The sequence below is a fragment of the Salvelinus fontinalis genome, chromosome 3, assembly GCF_029448725.1.
Source record: "Salvelinus fontinalis isolate EN_2023a chromosome 3, ASM2944872v1, whole genome shotgun sequence".
Classification (NCBI taxonomy): Eukaryota; Metazoa; Chordata; class Actinopteri; order Salmoniformes; family Salmonidae; genus Salvelinus; species Salvelinus fontinalis.
The window spans coordinates 20,506,932-20,524,252 of record NC_074667.1 but is presented as its reverse complement, the minus strand read 5'-3'; the positions used below and the strand labels follow the sequence as shown (position 1 = coordinate 20,524,252).

The 17,321-nt window shown below is 40.4% G+C and overlaps 1 protein-coding gene across 2 annotated transcripts in view; it reads right to left on the bottom strand.

The window, feature by feature from the left end:
• The window catches only part of LOC129840734 (cadherin-22-like), a 334,105-nt gene that overhangs the window by 123,622 nt on the left and 193,162 nt on the right, over positions 1–17,321 (bottom strand). The window lies entirely within an intron of this gene.

Below are 17,321 nucleotides of genomic sequence, written 5' to 3'. Positions count from 1 at the left end.
TATTGTATACACAGTACAACATCTATGAAGTGTAAACACACAGTATCTTCACATCATCAGATGCCCATGTGTGATATACAGGCCAATTGAGTAAAATGCACGGCTTCATGGCAGACTGCACATTGAATTGTTGGATGCACTTCAGTTATGGATTCTTCCCATTCTGGCCTCACGCTTTCCATTTGATTTTGTCATGTCTTTGGCTGTGAAATGCTGTGCTCTGATAGCTTTGTGTTCTATCTTATAGAATACTGAGTAATATCGCTACAGTTTGAGCTCTGTCCCACATCTATGAATCATTGTGATGTTAAAAGGTTATGACATATGTGACATTTAGAGTAAGAAGTGTCAAAGATGAATCAAGTCACAATTCAACATGACTGTTTGATCCAACGGGAAAACCCTGACAACTGGGAAGGGAAACACCTGGGTATAATGGATTTCGTTGGTGGAAGGAGAGGAGGACCAAAATGCAGCGTGGTAAGTGTTCGTCATATTTTAATTTCAAACTGAACACTACACAAAATAACAACGATAAGAAAAACGAAACAGCTCTGTAAGGTGAACAGACACTAGACAGAAAATAAACACCCACAACCCATAGTGGGAAAACAGGCTACCTAAATATGATTGTCAATCAGAGACAACGATCGACAGCTGCCTCTGATTGAGAACCATGTCAGGCCAGACATAGAAATACAACAACATAGAAAACAGAACATAGACTACCCACCCAAACTCACGCCCTGACCAACCTAACACAAAGACATAAAAATAAACTAAGGTCAGAACGTGACACTGGGGGGTCAAACACGCACCATCAATGGAAAAAACAACACTTCACTTTTTATCAACCAGGATTTTAGAATATGAAATGGTAACAAAAAGATAACACAATGAAAATACAATATTAAATCAAATTTAATATGGCAAAAATGGCAACAGTTGGCAAAAATATCCTCTCAAGTCTTCTGCTCGACTTCAATTGATCCAAAATATAATTTTTCATAGTTTCCATTTGTTTCAGCTAAGGAGCTGACTTCAAAGTTAAAAAACGTTGTTTATTCCTTTCCACCTCAAAGGCAAATGACTTCGGGAAAAAACACAGATTCATTTATTTTCTTCTATCTACGCTTTCCCTGCCCCCTTAAATGTAGATGATTTAACTGTGTGCTTGGCAGTGCGTATATGATTAATTAGAAACTATTTGTATCAAACACTTTTCTGGGTAAAAGTACAGCTCTGTAAACCAAAACGCTTGTCATTTCAAAACAGCAACCAGACTACCAGCTCACTCTGAATTTCATTAAGTACGTATGCATTTATTCTTAATTTGGTGTAAAAAAAGTATGCAACCATAATGAGTTTGAGAGAGAAAGCAAGAGAAGATGTCCGTTGCTAGTAGCCAGGGTTAATTAGCGCTGTGTCAATGAATGCCCTTCCGAGCAGGAGCCAGCAGGCTAGCCGATACAGTACAGTCACAAGGCATCTCTTCCACCCCAAAAGCTATTGGCAAGTCCTGTGCAGTCATTCGTGACATATTAGGGTGGTGGATTGATTTTAAAGCATGGCTGCTGCTTCTCGTCAGTGGCCATGCCCAGAGTAGGCCCCCTGTCAGCTGGCAAGCGGCAGACGACGGATTGGGAGAAGGATCACTGCAAAGTGATGGGCATGGTGAGGCCAGTGACAGGGAGACAGGCCATCTTAGTCACTTCCCTCTCATTCTCTCCATTACACCCATCTCTTCATCAGCTCTTGCTTTCTCTCTCTGGATCTCTCTCTCATCCTCCTCTTTTTCCAAATGGTCTCCTCCCTCTCTCTCCAACTCCTTTTCTCCCACTCTTCACCTCCTCTCCCACTGTCTCCACCTCCCCATCCTTCTCTTTTCCTTCCTCTTCTCTCACTATCTCTTCCTCTCTCTAATATCACTCCATACTCTTATTCTCTCTGTCTCTGCAGACAAAGGCTACTATTTGTCCATTGATGTTCATTCATTTCATAGCTTGTGTCTGCTATTGACAGTATGTGCTTTTTTGTGGTTTAGTAGAATAGTTTAATAACAACAACAAAAACTGTATAGTAAAATTAAATTGTGTTGATGCCACTTGTACAATGATTTCCAATCTTTCCTCTGTTCTCTATGTTTTCAAGTCCCTGATCCTTGTCTTTCTGCCTTTTAACTCTATATCCCCTTCCGTCTGTCACTCGTAGTCTCTCCTCCTACTAAGATACCTACTTTTCCTCAGTCACCTCAGTTGGGCCCTGTTCCTTTCAATGTCTCTCACTGTGTCTCCCTTTCTCTCCCTGACTCTCTACACCATTCTACTATTTAATTGTCCAGGTTTGTACAGCCACCTGGCCTTCTCTTCCTTTATTCCCTTTTTATGTTTAGATGTTTCCATCTATTTCGCTCACCCTGCATTACCCCGTCTCTCAAAGTCTGTCTCGCTCTCTTTTTCCTCCTCTTTGAATCTCTTCATCATGCTCCCTCAAGTAATCGCACCCTGTTAATGTCCTCGTCATGTATACTAGTGAGTGAGGTTCACTGTTCCAATAAGTGAGTAAAAAAAGAATGGCCACCATGTTGGTTCCTTTAAAGAACTAATCCGCAGTGGAAACAATAACAAAGCAGGCACCTCGCCACAGAGCTATAGATGCAAGGACTGACTATTCATGATATCAAAAACATCTATGCTTTAACCAAGTTTTCAGGCTATACAGTAGTTTGTTTATATTTACATTGCTTACAAACATTGGAGTGAAAAAAGCTTATACTTTGGGATCTGATGTGGCACGACGGTTGAACAGCTATTGAGACATTTGTAAGTTATAATATTTAAAAATCTATGGATATTTATCATTCATTTATGAATGTAGCCACTGCAGATTTCCCCTTTAAACACGTCTGACAGCAGAGCTGTGTCCTAGTATCACCGCAACATCACCACATGTCTCCTATAACAGCTCGTCATTTCAGGGGGGCAAGAAATACAGAGAGAATTGATTAAAATCTAAGGGGGGTGAGGGATTATATTTGTAAACTAATAGCCTCAGGTTAACGCATACCCCTCCCCATCCTCCCTCCTGTGTTTTTTTATATTATTTGTTTTGAATATGCATCTGCAACACTGTCCATGCGATGGATGAAAGTGATCATCAAAGCAGGACCCACGAGGAGTTCAGACAGTCTGCTTATTCAAGTGAGCTCCGCCGCCAGAGTCAAATCCCCTTCGCTATGCTTATAAAAACAGTTGATTTTGTTATCTCAAATCCTAATTTGTCACAGTTGCTTGGGTTCCATGGCCCCAGTTTCGGGGAGAAAAACCACAAAAAGCAGCATACACAACAAAACATTGCTCTGCAGTGAAATGTTTATGTGGTTGTGCTTTATCTGGAGTTTTAAATGGGTAGTCTGGTTCAGGATTGACAAAGAGTGGTTTGTGAATTCAGTAGGCTGAAAAGATAGCAATGATGCTCACACAGGAGTATTATAACTCTGGTCAAACCATTTGAAACTTGTCAAAATAGTTTAAAAGTATATCCGTTAAAGCAAACATGTTATCAAATCAAGCTTTATTGATATATGTCACGCCCTGGCCATAGAGAGGCTTTTATTCTCTATTTTGGTTAGGCCAGGGTGTGACTAGGGTGGGCATTCTAGTTTCTTTATTTCTATGTTTTGGCCGGGTATGGTTCTCAATCAGGGACAGCTGTTTATCGTTGTCTCTGATTGGGAATCATACTTAGGCAGCCTTTTTTCCTTTGGTGTTGGTGGGTAGTTATCTTTGTTAGTGGAACTATAGCCCTGATAAGCTTCACGGTCGTTTCTTTGTTTCTTGTTTTGTTGGTGACATTCACAATAATAAAGGAAAATGTACTCTCACCACACTGCACCTTGGTCTCCTTCAGACGACGGCCGTGACAATATAGCACATTTCAGACATGAATGCAACGCAATGCGCATCACAGAAAACATTTTTGTTCTTGTACTTTTACCCCTTTTTCGTGATATCCAATTGGTAGTTACAGTCTTGTCCCATCGCTGCAACTACCGTACAGACTCAGGAGAGGTGAAGGTCAAGAGCAATGCGTCCTCCAAAACACGACCCTGACAAAGCCGCACTGCTCGCTTAACCCGGAAGCCAGCCGCACCAATGTGTCGGAAGAAACACCGTACAACCGGGGTCAGGTTGCAGGCGCCTGGACCGCCACAAGGAGTCGCTAGAGCGCGAAGGGACAAGGACATCCCAGCCGGCCAAACCCTCCCCTACCCCGGACAATTGTGCTCCGCCTCAAGGGTCTCCCGGTCACAGCTGGCTGTGACACAGCCTGGGATCATGCCTTAGACCGCTGTGCCACTCCGGAGGCCCTAGAAAAAAACTTTCTTATTAAACTATGAAAATAAAAACAGAAATATTTACTACACAACAGACATAAGAGGATAAAAACAAAAGAATAACAATAAAAACTGAAAGACTAAAAAAGCACCGTGAGGAAAAACAACACTAAAAAGGTGCAGAGACTTTAATACCGTAATGTGTGCTCTCTGTCTGGTCTTAGTCAGTACCTGTGCTGCAGCATTCTGTATGTTTTGCAGTTGACCAAGGGATTTCTTGGGTAGACTAAACAGGAGAGCATTACAGTAGTCAAGCCTGCTTGTAATTATAGCATGGATGAGTCTCTCTGTATCAGCACCTTGGCAATGTTCCTCGGGTGGTAAAAAGCTATTTTGGTCACATTCCTAATGTGTGATTCGAAATTGAGTTCAGAATCTAAAATGATACGTAGGTTTTTTACCTTGTGTTTTATCTTTATTGCCCGTGAATTAAAATGTGAAGCCAGATTCTCTCTCTGTGCTTTGGCTCCAATGATAAGTACCTCGGTGTTGTCTTGATTTAGCTGGAGTGAGCCATCCAAGTATTCAAATCACTAATATAGTCTAATAATGAATCTGTGGAAATAAAATCCTCTGGTGATGTCACGCCCTGACCTTAGAGATCCTTTTTATGTCTCTATTTTGGTTTGGTCAGGGTGTGAGTTGGGGTGGGCATTCTATGTTTTGTGTTCTATGTTTTCTATTTCTGTGTGTTTGGCCGGGTGTGGTTCTCAATCAGAGGCAGCTGTCTATCGTTGTCTCTGATTGAGAACCATACGTAGGTAGCCTTTTCCCACCTGTGTTTTGTGGGTAGTTGTTTTCTGTTTAGTTACCTTGCAGAACTGTTAGTTTCCCCCTGTGTTATTTTTTGTTCTAGTGTTCTGATTGTAATAAAATATCATGAACACGTCGCACGCCGCGCTTTGGTCCAGTCATTCACAGGAAGAGCATCGTTACAGGTGACACAGACATGTAAAGTTGTGTATCATCTGCATAGCAGGGAAAATCAATGCCGTGCTTCTCATAATGCTGCTAAGGGGTAAAATATATAAACAGAAGAGTACCAGACTAAAAATGTTACCTTGTGGAACGTCACATGTGATATTTATTTTCTCTGAGTTATGTTTAACAAGGGTGACAAAAAACTGTCGACCGGTTAAAAAGTCCTAAACCAATTTAAAACTGGACCGTTGGAAAACGACTTGCCTTGAATGACATTATGTTTAGCTTAAAATATTTGCCTAAGCTACCAACACTTGTGCGTTGTGGGTAGGTAATGACAGAATAGAATACAACATAATATCCATATCTACAGTGGAAAGAAAACGTATGTGAACCCTTTAGAATTACCTGGATTTCTGCATAAATTTGTCCTAAAATATGATCTGATCTTCATATTAGTCACAACAATAGACAAACAGTGTGCTTAAACTAATAACACAAATTATTGTATTTTTCTTTTCTGTATTGTATACATCATTTTAACATTCACAGTGTAGGAAAAAGTATGTGAAACCCTAGGCTAATGAGTTTTCCATAAGCTAATTTGAGTCAGGAGTCAGATAACCTGGAGTCCAATCAATGAGACGAGATTAGAGATGTTGGTTAGAGCTGCCCTGCCCTATAAAAAAACACTCTCAAGAAGCATTGCCTGATGTGAACTATCCCTCGAACAAAATAGATCTCAGAAGACCTAAGATTAAACATTGTTGACTTGCATGAAGCTGGAAAGGGTTACAAAAGTATCTCTATAAGCCTTGATGTTCATCAGTTCACAGTAAGACAAACTGTCTATAAATGGAGAAAGTTCAGCACCGTTGCTACTCTCCCTAGGAGTGTCCGTCCTGCAAAGATGACTGCAAGAGCACAGCGCAGAATGCTAAGTAAGGTTAAGAAGAATCCTAGAGTCAGCTAAAGACTTACTGGAATCGCTGGAACATGGTAACATCTCTGTTGACATGTTCAAGATACGTAAAACACTAAACAAGAATGGTGTTCATGGGAAGACTCCACGGTAGTAGCTACTGCTGTCCCCAAAAATATTGCTGCGCGTCTGAAGTTCACAAAAGAGCAGCGCTTATGGAAAAATATTCTGTGAACAGATTAGACTAAAGTTGAGTTGTTTGGAAGGAACACACAGCACTATGTGTGGAGAAAAAAGGCACAGCACACCAACATCAAAACCTCATCCCAACTGTAGAGTATGGCGGAGGGAGCATCGTGGTTTGGGGCTGTTTTGCTGCCCAAGGGCCAAGACAGCTTGCTATCATCAACGGAAAAATTAAGTTTATTAAGACATTTTCCAGGAGAATGTAAGGCTATCTGTCCGCCAATTGAAGCTCAACAAAAACTAGGGGGATGCAACAGGACAACGACCCAAAACACAGAAGTAAATCAACAACAGAATGGCTTCAACAGAAGAAAATACGCCTTCTGGTGTGGCCCAGTCAGAGTCCTCACCTCAACCCGATTTAAAATGCTGTGGAATGACCTCAAAAGTGGTTCACACCAGACATCCAAAGAATATTGCTGAACTGAAACAGTTTTGTAAAGATGAAGGGTCTAAAATTCCTCCTGACCGTTGTGTAGGTCGGATCCACAACTACAGAAAACGTTTGGTTGAGTTAATTGCTGCCAGGGTCAACAAGTTATTAAATACAAGGGTTCACCTACTTTTTCCACCCTACACTGTGAATGTTTACACAGCATGTTCAAAAAAGACATGAAAACCTATACTTATGTGTGTGTTATTAGTTTTAGCAGACTGTGTTTGTCTAGTGTTGTGACTTAGATGAAGATCAGATCAAATTTTATGACCAATTTATGCAGAAATCCAGGAAAAGGGTTCACATACTTTTTCTTGACACCGTACCTGGATAAGAGAGTATTTGCTTCATGGACCATCATTATTGTATAAATGTGTTTTTCAAATCTCTTTATTTACACACACATGGAGTAAGTTAATATAAAAGATAATTTGGATGCACTGGCTGTAAAAACATTCCTCTCAAATTATGGAATTTGCTAAAATATCTAATTATGCATTCAAACATCTCCAGACACCAGACTGAAACATTGACTCGTGAATTATTAAAACCCCCTCTGATGTTGTGATAATGCAGACATTTGGCTACATCCAGACAGCAATGCTCCAGAGAAAATTATTGTTCGGAAACTTCACCATGAAAAAAGCATTCTGCATACAAAAGACCCAGTGTCCTATTGGCAAGTCAATGATGCAGCTGGCTGAGATCAGAGACGAGAATCCGAATTGACCGCATTAGCCAGGAAAATGTCTGGAAAAACTCTCCAAAGAATGCTGAACCACGCTGCTACATATTAAGCCATGTGTTTACGTATGGAATATAATGAGAAGTGACATACACTGAGTATAAATCAAAAAAAAAAAAAATGTATTGGTCACATACACATATTTTGCAGATGCTATTGTGGGTGTAGCAAAATGCTTGTGTTCCTAGCTCCAACAGAATTTAACAATTCACAATAATACACACAAATCTTAAAGTAAAATAATGGAATTAAGAAATACATACAGTTGAAGTCGGAAGTTTACATACACTTAAGTTGGAGTCATTAAAACTCGTTTTTCAACCACTCCACAAATTTCTTGTTAACAAACTATAGTTTTGGCAAGTCGGTTAGGACATCTTCTTTGTGCATGACACAATTAATTTTTCCAACAATTGTTTACAGAAAGATTATTTCACTGTACAGTGGGTCAGAAGATTACACACACTAAGTTGACTGTGCCTTTAAACAGTTTGGAAAATTCCAGAAAAGGATATCATGGCTTTAGAAGCTTCTGATAGGCAAATTGACATCATTTGAGTCAATTGGAGGTGTACCTGTGAATGTATTTCAAGGCCTACCTTCAAACTCTTTGCTTGACATCATGGGAAAGTCAAAAGAAATCAGCCAAGACCTCAGAAAAACAATTGCAGACCTCCACAAGTCTGGTTCATCCTTGGGAGCAATTTCCAATTTCCAAAGCAGTACCACGTTCATCTTTACAAACAATAGTACGCAAGTGTAAACACTATGGGACCATGCAGCCATCAGACCGCTCAGGAAGGAGACACGTTCTGTTTCCTAGAATTTAATGTACTTTGGTGCGAAAGGTGCAAATCAATCCCAGAACAGCAGCAAAACTCCTTGTGAAGATGCTGGAGGAAACAGGTACAAAAGTATCAATATCCACAGTAAAACTAGTCCTATATCGACATAAACTGAAAGGTCGCTCAGCAAGGAAGAAGCACTGCTCAAAAACCGCCATAAAAAAATCCAGACTACAGTTTGCAACTGCATATAGGGACAAAGATCGTACTTTTTGGCGAAATGTCCTCTGGTCTGATGAAACAAAAATAGAACTGTTTGGCCATAATGACCATTGTTATGTTTGGAGGGAAAAAGGGGAGGCTTGTAAGCCGAAGAACACCATCCCAACCGTGAAGCACTGGGGAGGCAGCATCATATTGTGGGGGTACTTTGCTGCAGGAGGGACTGGTGCACTTCACAAAATAGATGGCATCATGAGGGAGGAAAATTACGTGCATATATTGAAGCAATGTGTCAAAACATCAGTCAGGAGGTTAAAGCTTTGGTCTTCCAAATGGACAATGACCCCAAGCATACTTCCAAAGTTGTGGCAAAATGGTGTAAGGACAGCAAAGTCAAGGTATTGGAGTGGCCATCACAAAGCCCTAACCTCAATCCCATAGAAAATTTGTGGACAGAACTGAAAAAGCGTGTGCGAGCAAGGAGGCCTACAAACCTGATTCAGTTACACCAGCTCTGTCAGGAGGAATGGACAAAAATTCACCCAACTTATTGTGGGAAGCTTATTGAAGGCTACCCGAAACGTTTGACGCAAGTTAATACATTTAAAGGCAATGCTACCAAATACTAATTTAGTGTATGTAAACTTCTGACCCACTGGGAATGTGATGAAAGAATTAAAAGCTGAAATAAATCACTCTCTACTATAATTCTGACATTTCACATTCTTAAAATAAATTGGTGATCCTAACTGGCCTAAGACAGGGAATTTTTACTAGGATTAAATGTCAGGAATAGTGAAAAACTGAGTTTAGATGTATTTGGCTAAGGTGTATGTAAACTTCCGACTTAAACTGTAACTATTAGGAAGAGCAATGACTAAAATACAGTAGAATAGAATACAGTATATACATATGAGATCAGTAAAGCAGTATGTTAACATTATTAAAGTGATTAGAGTTCCATTACTAAAGTGGCCAGTGATTCCATGTCTACGGCAGCAGCCTCTAAGATGCACGGTTGAGTAACAGGGTGGTAGCCGGCTAGTCATGGCTATTTAACAGTCTGATCGCCTTGAGATAGAAGATGTTTGTCAGTCTCTCGATCCCAGTATTGATGCACCTGTACTGACCTTGCCTTCTGGATGATAGTGGGGTGAACAGGCCGTGGCTCGGGTGGTTGATGTCCTTGGTGATCTTTTTGGCCTTCAGTGTGCCCTCGGTGATGCGTTGGGCAGACCACACCACCCTCCGAAGAGCCCTGCGGTTGCGGGCGGTGCAGTTTCCGTACCAGGCGGGGATACAGCCTGGCAGGATGCTCTCAATTGTGCATCTGTAACAGTGTCTTAGAGGGGCCAAGCTGAATTTCTTCTGCCTCCTGTTGCACCTTGTTCACCACACTGCCTGTGTGGGTGGACCTTTTCAGATTGCCAGTGATGTGTACGGCGAGAAACTTGAAGCTTTCCACCTACTCCACTAAGATCCCGTCAATGTGGATTTGGGACGTGCTCCCTCTGCTGTTTCCTGAAGTCCACGATCAGTTTGACAACGAGGGAGAGGTTATTTTCCTGGCACCACTCCGCCAGGGCCCTCACCTCTTCCCTGTAGACTGTCTCGTCATTGTTGGTAATCAGGCCTACTACTGTTGTGTCGTCTACAAACTTGATGATTGAGTTGGAGGCGTGTGTGGCCACGCAGTCATGGGTGAACAGAGAGTACAGGAGGGGGCTGAGGACGAACCCTTGTGGGGCCTCTGTGTTGAGTATCAGCAAAGTGCAGGTGTTGTTTCCTACCTTCACCACCTGGGGGCAGACCGTCAGGAAGTCCAGAACGAGTGACACAGGGCGGGGTTCAGACCCAGGTTCCGAGCTTAACCTTTTTACATGTACCAACAAACGGGTGTGATCATTCTACAGTGGTCCCTGGAGCATACACTCAAACCGGTGTGATTAGAACGCTTATTTAGAACGTCCAGTTTCGAATGACGCAACAATCAGCATTTGAGCTGGCCACACTGTTTTTTCACAGAAACATTTTGCACAAACACAGTCCTTACAAGGTTATGTCCAGCATGTGACCAGTTTATTTTTGGATGCAATGTTCAGACATTCACAGAAGTAGCTTCAGCATTAAACAATCATCCAAACCGGAAAATATAGGCTACATTTGTCCTAGCGCTAACTGAGAAAAGATTGACGTAACACAAGTGGTCATATTTTTATAACTCTCAGCTTACACTAACTACAATATGTATTAGCTAATAGCAATGAATCACATCACGAGTGAGCTCACCATTGTTCAAAATAATTGAGTAATACACTTTCTAGAAATCGAAAGTAATCTGACGATGGGTATTGCCGCCATGTTTGTTTTTTCGCATCAATCAAAGATATTAAGGAGACAAGATGGGTTTGGTCTGTTTATAGTATGCATTTTGAAGGGGGTGTGTGGTCTAGGATCATTCACTTCCATTCATTCACTTCCGGAAGTTTACCGGAAAGATGAATTAACATTCCTTCACCTCATTATGACATCTTTGGATGTACAATGCATTGTATATTGTCAACAAACTTGGCACCACACATAGCTGGCAAATAGCTTAGCATTAGCTCATTATCATCAGTACAACCTTCAAAAAAGTATTTTACACACATCATAGGTGTCCATTACTGTCTATGCAATAATCAGAATGCATTATTTGTGACCAGTACTTGAAAACATGTGAATAAAACTGTAAATAAATTATGCTCCATACATAGATACATACATACATACATACTGTATGTGCATACAGTAGAAACGACAACACGATTTACAGAAAATAAGGAACTAACTTTGATAGGAACGCACATATGTCCAAAGTTATTATTTGTAAGGAAAACACCAAGGAAGGCAAGGCGAGCGCCAGCCAGAAAATTTTCCAATTCATGCAAGACCACGCAAATGTCTACATTCTTGATCTGTGCAAACATTGGTGAAGTGCGGGCTCTCCTCGAAGAGAGAAGTTTGTCCGGCTCAGTAAAGCCTCAAATATAAATTGTCAGCAATGCTGAAATGGGCTACTTTTATGTGAATTAATGAGGAGGCGGAACACACCTTAATTCAAACTGTTGTAAGAAAATACAACTTGTTAAAACATAGTCTATAGATAATTAGCAGGCACTGTGTGTTAACTGTCCTGTTGCGTAATAACATTTTGGAACAGTGAGTGCATTCTGACATCACGTGCATAAAACAACTCACATTGGGGCAACCGTTATAGATATTTGGAACTTACGTATGACAAGATGAATGATGAGCTTAGAGGGTACTATGGTGTTGAAGGCAGAGCAAAAGTCAATGAACAGCATTCTTACGTAGGTGTTCCTCTTGTCCAGATGGGATAGGGCAGTGTGTAGTGCGATGGCGATTGCATCGTCTATGGATCTATTGGGGCGTAAGCAAATTTAAGTGGGTCTTGGGTGTCAGATAAGGTAGAGGTGATATGATCCTTGACTAGCCTCTCAAAGCACTTCATGTTGACAGAAGTGAGTGCCACGGGGCGATAATCGTTTAGTTCAGTTACCTTTGCTTTCTTGGGTACTGTAACAATGGTGGACATCTTGAAACACGTGGGGACAGCAGACTGAGATAGTGGGAGATTGAATATGTCCATAAACACACCAGCCAACTGGCAAAAAATGCAAAACATCAAGGACACCTTCTCTTTCCATGACATACTGTAGACTGACCAGGTGAAAGCTATGATCCCTTATTGATGTCGCTTGTTTCATACACTTCAATCAGTGTAGATGAAGGTTGAGACAATTGAGATATGGATTGTGTATGTGTGCCATTCAGAGGGTGAATGGGCAAGACAAAATATTCAAGTGCCTTTGAACGGGGTATGGTAGTAGGTGCCAGGCGAACTACAATGCTGCTGGGTTTCTCACACTCAACAGTTTCCCGTGTGAATCAAGAATGGTCTAACACCCAAAAGACATCGAGTCAACATGAGCCAGCATCCCTGTTGAACAATTTCAACACATTGTAAACACCACTATTTAAAAGAGATCTTAAAACACACCTTTCTAGCTTTGCTTTTCCTTACGGTGCTTTTAAGTCGCAGTTTTTATTGTTATTCTGGTCGTGATTTAAAAGACGTGCAACTTATAAAGTCTTCATAAAGCCTTCATAAACACTACATACATGTGTTACACATAATCTATAGCCATATGTCATGCTTTATAAAAGGTTTATAAATGTGGCATAACTGTGTGACATACCACCAGTGTCAAATGTGACAAGCATGACTTAATAAAGGCTTTATAAATCATTCAATTGAGGCTTCGCAAAGCATTTATAAACCTGTCATGCATCTTGGTAGAGCATTGCAAATCCAGGATAGTGGGTTTATTTCCCGGGACCACCCACACGTAATAAATTATTCATGCATAACTGTAAGTCGTTTTGGATAAAAGTGTCTGCTAAATTTGATATATTATATTTCTCTAAAACATTTCTAAGATGGCCCTCCCTCTTGGGTACATAGCCAATATTGGACCGGAGCTCAACTTTCCCCAAAATGATGTGCTGCAGGATAACACACACACTCTAAAGTGCAGCCATGCACAGAAGAAAAACATCGATAGGGCCTTTTAAAATATGTTTATAAAATATGTTTTTGCCTAATTCAGTTTTTATTCCAAATACCATTTTCCATTTTTTTAATGTTTTGGATTTCCTTTTTTTTTTCTTCTTGTTTTCCCTGAATTTATTCACACTTTTTAAATAGAAAAACAACATTTGATTTTCTGTGTTCACATCAGGGGATGGCTTTTGAGGTCTGGGAAAAATCGAATAGTTGTCCTTTTAATTTAGTGTGCATGCCCTGCACTGTTGTTTGGTTAGCAGGGTTTCTGTAGCGTACTGTGCATGTGATGAGTTCACAAATCAAATGCCTACTTGTGTTGCCACTGGATAGTGAAACACAAGCAAGTTAAACATTATTTATTGCAATTTAAATGTGTTTGGAGTAGTTAAGTGTTGAGTTAGATTACGTACTGTAGACACCTCTATCATTATTTCAAGTCATTTCTGTGACTTCACAGCAATTGATAGCAAGCGAAACATTTTCTAGCTAGCAGGTTCAGCAAAATAAAATACCCCTAGATACAATCAGGTCTCATAGTCACGTCTTGAGATTTGTAAATGAAAGAGGAACATAATAATATAAATCAAATGGAGTTTCCCATCTCCACATTTAGTTTTTCTAGCACAGCACAGAAATATCCTTATCCAGATAGTGAGACAAAGGCATTTCCTAACAGACCTGATAACTTTCTTTGTTGTTACTTTTAAGGTTGGAAACAACATGCAGTTCCTCCAGCAGCCAAAGGCAAGAACCATTCGTCCGCCAGCTCAGGAACAAGCTATTGTACACTATTTACAGTGTGTGTAATGTTCGATGTAATTGCATTGCTGAACTTTTTGAAGCTTAATGTATTTGATTTGTTTTAAAAATATTGAAATAAAAGGATATGTATGGTCTATTTGTTTTAGCTATCAATGATAATTCCCTAAGTGTTAATACATTTGTGGTTACGTCATTAAGCCTCATTAAGTATGTGTTATGAATGACCAAAGATAACTGGCTTTATAGTAAGTACAGCATAATATGATACAAGGCATTTATGTATGTGTTATAAATGACCAGAGGGATCTGATTTTACAGTAAGTACAGCATCATGTGATATGGATGTGTTATGAATGACTGAAGGTGTCTCACTTAGGGCTGTTAAGGTGGCCATTTCACTGTCACACCAGCAGTCACGAGTCATGCAGGCAGTCAAATTCGACGTGACTGTTTAGCAGAAGCGTGGACTCGAGTCACAAATATGATGATTTGCAACTCGACTTTGACTTTAACACCAATGACTCCTGACTTGACTTGGACTTGAGCCTTATGACTCGACCTGACTTGATACCCTCCCCAAGCCCAAATATTTAAAAAAGTGTGCAGCACATCAACTCTTCATTTAACGGATTACAGTGCAGAGGAACGTCGGCGGGTGAATTCAGATGGAGCACTTGGAAAGATGACCCCCCAAAAATTCTTATTTTCGAATATAAAGACAACGGTGTGTCAACAAGAAAATGATTGCAACATGCGGGAAGAAAATTACAGACTGAGGCGCATCAATTTCCAACTTTCCAACATTTTAAGCTGCATAAAGAACGGTAAGTTGTGGCTAATATAGCCAACAGCAATATATTTTATTACTTTACTAATGTATAATGTAGGCAAACGTAACGTTAAATCAATGAGCCTCCACACAGTCAGTCAGTGCGGGAATGTGATCATTGCCCCCAAGATTGAGCTACAACTGGCTAGGCAGTTGGTAGCCTAAATCCTGCCTGCTGTTCCTAAAACAAGGTTGGGCGATTGTGTACAAGCCTACATTGTCCGATTGCGCCCCAGCAATCCTCGATAGTCGATCACTATGGGAGGGGGGACTTTTCTCATGGCTGCCCATGTATTTCCATGGAAATATAACGCTTCACTGGAAAGTAAAAAATATATCGATATTTTTAAAAGCATTCATGATTTGCGTAAATGTAATATACTAACTGTTACTCTTGTTAAAAATATGAAATCGTATTACATTTGGTGAAGAGCACATTATGACTTGTTTAGGACTCAAAACTCAAAGTTTAGGACTTGAGACTTGACTCGGACTTGCCTGTCTTTACTTGGGACTTGAGTGCTAAGACTTGTAAAACAATGACTTGGTCCCACCTCTGCCATTTAGTTAAGGTAATTAGGCTTCTCCAAGCTCTGATGCTGGTCCCTACCAAACTTGCTAACTGCCTGGTACTCAGCATTCTAATGTCCCTCTAATCACTCCAACATCAACGCAAATGTAATCAAAAATCGAATCAAACACTTCATGAGAGCCCATGAGCTCATGTTGCACAACATTTCTGTAGGCTATGGAATTGTGTAAGAAAACAGAGTGATGGCCTCTATTAAAAAGAGGAGGCTCCCATCAGCTTTCTATAGGTTAGACCTATTATATTTATTTCTCTACTCCGAATATTAACATTGCTTCTCCTTACAACAGGAGTATAGCCTACCTGGCTGGCATGAAAATGTACCACGGGAAATGCATCCACCATTTGCTATTTAAGTGCATAGATAACATGTATTTTTTCAACTGCTCTTGTTTTGAGACAGGTGCATGATAATAGTCCATTCTAAATCAAAACTAATTTCAAACATACACTACCAGTCAAAAGTTTGGACACACCTACTCATTCAAGGGTTTTTCTTTATTTTGACTGTTTCCTACATTGTAGAATAATAGTGAAGACATTAAAACTATGAAAGAACACGTATGGAATAATGTAGTAACCAAAAAAGTGTTAAACAAAAACAAAATATATTTTAGATTTTTCAAAGTAGCCACCCTTTGCCTTGATGACAGTTTTTTAAAATGTAGATGTTCCAAAGGTCTGGATCATGTGTGGAGGCCATGAGATGCTAAATGTGTTCATGTTAATTAACAGTCAATTACCGTGAGACTGGCAGGTATTTTCTTGACAATCACTGGCTCACGAAATTTCATGACCGCCACAGCCCTAGTCTCACTTCAAACTAAGTATTACATTGTGTTGTATTCCATGTCTGAAATGTGCTGTATAAATAAAGCTTGATTTGATTTGTAGAGTAAATCCCCCGATGAATTGAGGTTGTTCTAAAGGCAAAAGGCAACTCAATATTAGGAACGTGTTCCTAATGTTTGGTATACTCAGTGTATATTGTCAGTCTAGCTAATTACGCAAATTGCTGCTTTCCGCTCTCATCCTCTCTGTCACTCTTTCCTCTCTCGTTCCCTCCAGTACAGGCACAGCTCTAAAAATCTATATCTGCCCACAGCGTGAGGCTTAGAAGAGGATTCCTCCTACTATCTCTATTTTTATTAGTCTCTCTCTCTCACAGATAGGGCTGTGGCGGTCACGAAATTTCGTCAGCCTGTGATTATGAAGCAAATAACATAAACACATTTAGCATCTCCTGGACTCCACACAGCCTACAAGCAATTTTAAAAAGTCTAATAAATCCATGTAATATAGTCTACACCTTCACAATAAATCCATTATATATTTTAGACAGGTCTAAAGAAGCATGATGTTTAAAAAATGGCACCGACAGAGGGCTGCCTCGCTTCTAGTCCTTAGGAAACTTTGCAGTAATTTGTTTTTTGTATCACCGCCTGGTATGGCAACAGCACCGCCCACAACCGTAGGGCTCTCCAGAGGGTGTTGCGGTCTGAACAACGCATCACCGGGGGCAAACTACCTGCCCTCCAGGACAACATAAAGGACAACAACCACCCGAGCCACTGCCTGTTCACCCCGCTACCATCCAGAAGGCGAGGTCAGTACAGGTGCATCAAAGCTGGGACCGAGAAGACTGAAAAAAACAGCTTCTATCTCAAGGCCATCACTGTTAAACAGCCATCACTAGCACAGAGAGGCTGCTGCCTACATACAGACTTGAAATCATTGGCCACTTTAATAAATGGAACACTAGTCACTTTAATAATGCCACTTCAATAATGTTTGCATATCTTGTATTACTCATCAATTTTCTTCACCATTTCAAACAG